This window comes from Pelodiscus sinensis, chromosome 1 (assembly GCF_052426305.1).
Source record: "Pelodiscus sinensis isolate ZL-2025 chromosome 1, ASM5242630v1, whole genome shotgun sequence".
NCBI lineage: Eukaryota > Metazoa > Chordata > Testudines > Trionychidae > Pelodiscus > Pelodiscus sinensis.
Genome location: NC_143052.1, coordinates 162,592,725 through 162,599,331, shown reverse-complemented (window position 1 = coordinate 162,599,331; position 6,607 = coordinate 162,592,725). Strand labels below are relative to the sequence as shown.

Below are 6,607 nucleotides of genomic sequence, written 5' to 3'. Positions count from 1 at the left end.
CTTTTAACTTTTGCAAACTTGTGCCTCTTTGGAAAGAAAATTTTCCACATTTAATCTTACCCCGGAGGAACTTTTTTTTAATGTTGGAGGGAAAAAATGAACATAAATAAAAACAATACAGTATAAGCTGTTTTTTAGAAAGTTTGCAACACTTTTTTGAGTCGCTCCAGTGTCTTAGTGGGTAAGTAGAAGTAGGAACTTAATATTTGGCAGAAAAGATAGTTGCAGATGGGTTTTTTATTGGTATTATTGTTTATAAGGTTAAGGCTTTTAACATGCTTTGCAAATGCCTATTAATTCTGTTACACAAATAACTTTTTACACCAACATCCCAAAAATGCAGTGGTTATGGGCATGCACACACAAACAACAAGGGTAGGAATTTTCATAAGTGTCGGCCCTGTTGGAATGTGATCTGTGAGAAGAGAGATCTGTGGAATGAGGCAAGTTTCCTCTAAAGTTAGTTAAAATCAACCTTGGAATAACAGTTTCAGAACTGTGCGGTAATTAACTGTCACAGTGACTTAACAGAGACTCACCATTGCTTGGAATCTTCAAGGCGAGATCAGAACCTTATTTTAGAAGATACACTTTAATCTAGTTTGGGGAAGAAATTCTACAACCTGCATGTGCCAGGCGTTCCTGCTTGACGGTTATAGTGATCTCTTCTGGCCTTAGAATTTGTGAAACAGAGTCCCCTGTTCTTTCTCTACTTTAACAACCATAGGAAGGGAGAGGGACTACCTTATTCTCAGCTTTCCAATAAGATTATGGCTTCTGAGGGAGTGAGAGGAGGGCCTGGCAGAGCAGGGGCTAAACAAAGCCTTTTTGCCCATCTAGCTCCATCCTGCTTTACCTGCAGCCAATGCCAGACCCGGAAGGAGGATAGGAGAAAGAAGCCTGACTCAATTAGGGGATGACCAGTGAGGAGACAAGAGCTGGTTCTGCTGTTTGCAGGACCTGAGCCAGAACCCATCTGCTTGGCCAGCTGCTGGAGCACGTAAGCCTCCGACTCTACCCTCTGGGGCAAAGGAGGGGGAACCTACAAGGAACCCTCACAAAGGAGGGGGAAGTTTGGACTCTTGGGGCCATGTCCCAAATTTAAGGACTATACCCAGATAGAAGGCCAGAATTTCCAGGCCTAGGGAAAAAGCAGCAGGGAGCTGCACCCTTTTTCCACCTGCTAAACTGGGGTCCTAAACACTAGGCCACCCCGCTGCCAGACCCGGCCACATATAGAGTATGTCCACATATAGTAACATGTGGGTAAAGTTTGTGGGAAAGATAACTTCTGCATTGCCTCAGGAGCCTAAAAACTATTTGAGCACAAACCTATATAATCATAATGTTGGGCTATGATGCTGTAATACTTGATAGCTTCTTACAGAACTTTTTCCAGCTAAAATAATCAAATAGATTTGTCATCAAGAGGTTGCTGTGATTACATTAGACAATAAAATGGGGTTGTTTTATACTCTATATTAATGTTGTTGCACAGGTAAAAATACTTAAACCTATAAGTAAGAGACATTTTAATATCCAATGTCAGAATCAAATGAAATGTATAACAATGTCGACTACACCCACACATACACAGCTCTTCATTGCACAGATCTGATTAAATTGGAAAGAATCAGAAAATCTTCATAAGGATTTTCAGGACATTTTATTCCTTGATTACTAGCAGGAACAATCATCTTTTTTTGGAAGTGGAACAGAGGAGGTGAAAATATTAAAAAGATATTACAGCTCATTCTTGAGATTTCTTTCATTGCACTCATCATTTTCTTAGTGATGAGCAAATCCTCTGCTTTTCTTGCTTGCCTGTCAATTTAGCATAAGATTCCTTTATGTGTCCTTGCAATAGACACTTTGATTTTATAACACTGCCTTTATGAGTTAAGGTTCACCTTTATATTGATCTTCTATTGGAATGAGATGTTATAGAACAATTAGAAGTATAAAAGCAAAAAACTGGGCTTCATATTATGCATGAATGAATTGAGCATGGAATGTACTTGAGGTGTCCTTCTCAGTAGAATGCAAGGTGAATATTTATTCCTAGAGACTAGGGTAGGGATTGTCTTATCTTGTCAATCCAACTTTTGTTTGTAGGATTTGCCCTTTAAGAACTACAATCCTCCCTCCATGTGCTCAGAGGGCTCTGAGATCAAAAGATTTGGTGAAGCTCTGTTGCCTCAGGTGAGTGACCTTAATGGGATCTGGGGGAGGATTGAGTGCACCTTGTGCACCAGAAACAACAGGTCTCTAGGGAATCCCTGTGCCCTGCCAAGTCCTCACTTTTGGTGAGGAGCCAAGGGAAAACTGCAGTCAGAGCTGGTGTATCTAGTAAGAGTAGACCCTACAAGCCATTCCTCTTTCAGAGAGAGATTACAGTTGGAACACAGGCTAGCTGACTTAGCCACAGCAGTAGCAGATGACCATTCAGGAGGGAGAATTCCCATTCACATTATCATTCACATTCTGTCTGAGCTAAGGATCAGCGTATACTAGACTTCTAGGGCACGTTTAACGAAAAAATAAATAAATGAATGAAGCCGATCGAAAATTCAAATGAAGCACTGATTTACTAATTTCACACTTCATTTGCATAATCGTGTGAGAGCGCTTTTTCGAAAAAAGATTTTTCAAAAAAGAAACTGCAGTCTAGATGGGGTCCTTTTGGAAAAAAGCCCTTTTTCAAAAAACCTGTACTCCTGAAAATGAGGTGAATGGGTTCTTTTGAAAAAGGGTGGGTTGTTTTTTTTCCTAAAGAACCCTGTCTAGACTGCGGTTTCTTTTTCTAAAAAACCTTTTTTGAAAACGCGCTCTCATGCAATTATGCAAATGAAGGCAAGATTTGTAAATCTGCACTTCATTTGAATTTTCGATTGGCCTCATTTACATTCCTCTTTTGAAAGAGAAATGTAGTTTAGACATAGCCCTAGTAACTACGGTAAGGAGTAGAACAATGATAGTCATGGTACTTTTTTTAGGGCAGGCCCTGGTTCCCAACATTTAGTGAATAACTTTAAGAGCATAAGAATGGTCATACTGGGTCAGACTAGCCCAGTATCCTGTTTTTCAACAGTGGCCAATGCCAGAACCCCAGAGAGAGTGAACAGAGGGGTCATGTGATCCCTCTTCTGTCATCCATTTCCAGCCTTTCACAAATAGTGGCTAGGGACACCATTCCTACCCATCCTTGCTAATAGCCATTGATGGACCTAGCCTCCATGAATTTATCTAGTTTTCTTTGATCCCTGTTAAATTCCTGCCCTTTACAACATCATCTGACAAGGAGTTCCACAGGTTGACAATGCGCTGCGTGAAAAAAACTTCCTTTTGTTAGTTTTAACATATCGTCTTAAGAGCTAAATTTTAATCTAATTTAAGATCAAAGGATATTTTACCATTATGATAGACAGGATTAGGATTTGTCCTTGAAAGTAGTTGAGACCTTTCATACATTGCTTTCTTTTCGCCTTAGGAATTTTATAATCAGAACATTAAATGGAGCAAATGAATGTCTGGCCAGTACTTTGAGTAGCAAAAAGTCTTAATTCCACCCCACAGAAGTAAATTGTATGACAGTCATTGAATTATCAGGCATAATATTGGGGCCTAAAAGTTTGTGGTGTATATGGGTCACTGTTAAGGCTTTTACTTGGTCATTTCTATCAAGCTTAACAGGAATATAAAGGCAAATCTGTGCTCGTTCTTAACACTTCAAAATGTATTTTATTTTATACAATAGCAAGTGTGTGTCAGAACTAAAAGCTTCTTCCCACTTAGATTTACACAAGTCAGTACTACTTCATGTCTCTTGGCCTCTCAGTCTCAATTGTGGATATACAAAGATGTTATAATTAATGTAATATTTATATGCTACCTTTTTTTTTGTTGAGCCATATAATCTTTCTTGTACTTCAGAGAAAGTGCTGTGTGAAAAATAAACCTAAGTATTAGCATCAATATATTATTTTTAAGCTAGCAGTCTACTATGTTTTGGTTGCATTTTGTACTGGTCCAAACTTAATAATGAAACTTTATTTTAATAATTATTATGTACATATGCTGACAAAATGAAGGAAATTAGAAAAAAAGTACCTGGTATCCAGGCCCTATCAGATGGGGGGTGGGAGGGAACCAGGAGGGCCATTTGGCCCAGGCCTCAGGAGACAAAAGTGCCTCAAATTTTGATATTTTTTTCTAACAAGACATTCTCATTTATTATAGACTTTGCAGTTATAACAGAGACAACAAATGAGCTATATAGACATGCACAAAATATATTTAAATCATTGTGGGACCTCGGGTCTTCACCAATTTTTCGGTCTCATCCAAGTTTTCATGTGTGTGACTGGAGTAGCTTCTGTGATTAGTGATTCTATGTTATGAAATGTTGTTTACAGTCTTTGCATAGATTAGAGGTTTTGAAAGTCATAATTAATTCTGTTACTATAAAGTGATTTTTCTTAGCCTGAGGGTGAGTTTAATCTTTAAATTAGATGTTTATCTCTGCATAGGAGATTTTTGTATTCCTGTTTTTTCTTATGTGTCTTTGTATACAATGACCATATCAGGCTCAGCTGTAAGCTACCTCTTTGTCCAGTTTTAGATTCACCTTTAAAGGTTTTTTGTGATAATAAACTTTTAATTCTAGTTGTTTAATACACTTTATATCTAATCTGCCAATCACCCTGTGCTCATATTAATAATAATGCACCAGTTATTAGAGAAATTGAAATTTAATCATGGGAACATGTTATATGAAATTTCAAGACTTTGAAATAAGGCTATAAGGGCCAGGGTAAATAGCATCTGCAAGACATTATTATATAATATTAATTGTGAATTATATACACAATTAAAGTTTTGTATAACCAATAGTCTTTAACGAATTAATTTATTGTGTTACTCTGTTTTAAAAGAACCCCTTTATAAAAATGAAGTGAAGCTTTGAAAGTGGTGCAAGTAAGAGACAACGAAAGCAACAGACTGAAACATCAAGTTAAGAGTTTAAAGCCAATAACATCATTTCTCATAGAAAATGACACCTCAGCCATGAGATGGTGACCATACTGACAGTGACACTTCCAGTACTAATGCTGAAAATTTTGTACCCACATTTCAATGCCACTGCCTCAAAATGAGGAGGTCATTAATCAAGACGCAGAAATGCCAACAGTAGCAATAGATTCAGAATCTATGCTTGATTTAGAGACTGTGCAGGCAGAAAATGAGGACTTTGGAGATGCTACACAGCAAAAGCAAGACACAGTGTAACAACAGTGGCAACAGAACTTCATATTGGATTTTTTTATAAGAACAATGTTGCTGAAATGCAGTCATTTCTCAAAGTTAGTTGTTTTCAAATTCAAAGCAATATACCGAAAGATGTTGAAAATCATACTTTTCCCACTCGTCTGCTGACAAAAACTTTTCTCAATGGAGAGATCTACACAAGAAATTGGCTCCGTTGGAGCATGGAAAAGCAGGCTCTGCACTGTGTACCCTGTTTCATTTTTAACAGTAATACTTCAAATGTGTGACCCATCTGGTTGGAGCACCAGTAGAGGACGGAGGAAGCTGAAAGACTGAACACCTGCACATGAAACGTCAGTATCGCATAAAGATAACTATGTTACATGGAAATCAACTTGTAGAGCAGCACTAGCTGATAGTTCAATTGAAAACTTACTCCCGAGTGAAATAAACACAGAAACTGATAACTGGAAAAAACTACTTGAGCACATATTGAATGTCATTCTTTTTCATTCTGAATGGGGATTGGCTTTGTTTGGTTCCAGTCAATGTATCAGTGACCCTACAAACAGAAAATTCCTTGGTATACTTGAGCTTCTTAGCAAGTATGAACCACTTTTATTAGGCCATGTTAAGCATGTTCATTAATCACAAGAGAGCGGAAAAGACATGCATGTTCATTATCTGTCTACCAGAACACAAAACTAGTTTATTGAGCTGTGTGAGACATTTGTGCAAACAACAATTCTTGAAGAGATATGACACGCGAAATACTTTTCAATTAACAACAGAACTCCACACTGTTCTCATAAAGAACAGATGACCTTAATTGTTCGATATGTTAAAATTGTAGGAAGTTCAAAGGTTTCAACTGAAGAATGATTCATTTTGTTTGATAATTTTTAAAAAAAAAAGCTGGGAAAGAAATTAATGCTCATATATTAGAAATTCTGGAAGGCTTCAAATTAAATTTTAAAGTCTGCATTGGCCAAGCCTATGATGAAGGAACCAATATGGCTGGGAAGTACAATGGAGTACAAGCAGTCCTCCTTCTGCAAAATCCAAACTGTGTTTTCTCCAATTGTGGCAACCACACTCTAAATCTTTTCAGCCTTGATTGCGGTGAATCATTCAAGGAAGCAATTGCATACTTTGGAATAATCCAGCAATTGTACAACCTCTTCAGTAGCAGTCCCCGAAATTCTGAAGCAGCATCTGCCTGTTTCCCATCATGGCATGTTGACGAGATCATCATAACAAACTGATGATGTTAAACCTGTTGCACAGCATTTGGACTCTGTGAGAGAAGCTTTAAGTGAGCTTGAATCTCTTACTCTCA

At 37.7% G+C, this 6,607-nt stretch overlaps 1 pseudogene; it reads left to right on the top strand.

Moving 5' to 3' along the window:
• Nucleotides 1-5,547: 5,547 nt before the first annotated feature.
• On the top strand, nt 5,548-6,213 carry LOC149525668 (uncharacterized; annotated as a pseudogene).
• The last annotated feature ends 394 nt before the right edge of the window (nt 6,214-6,607 follow it).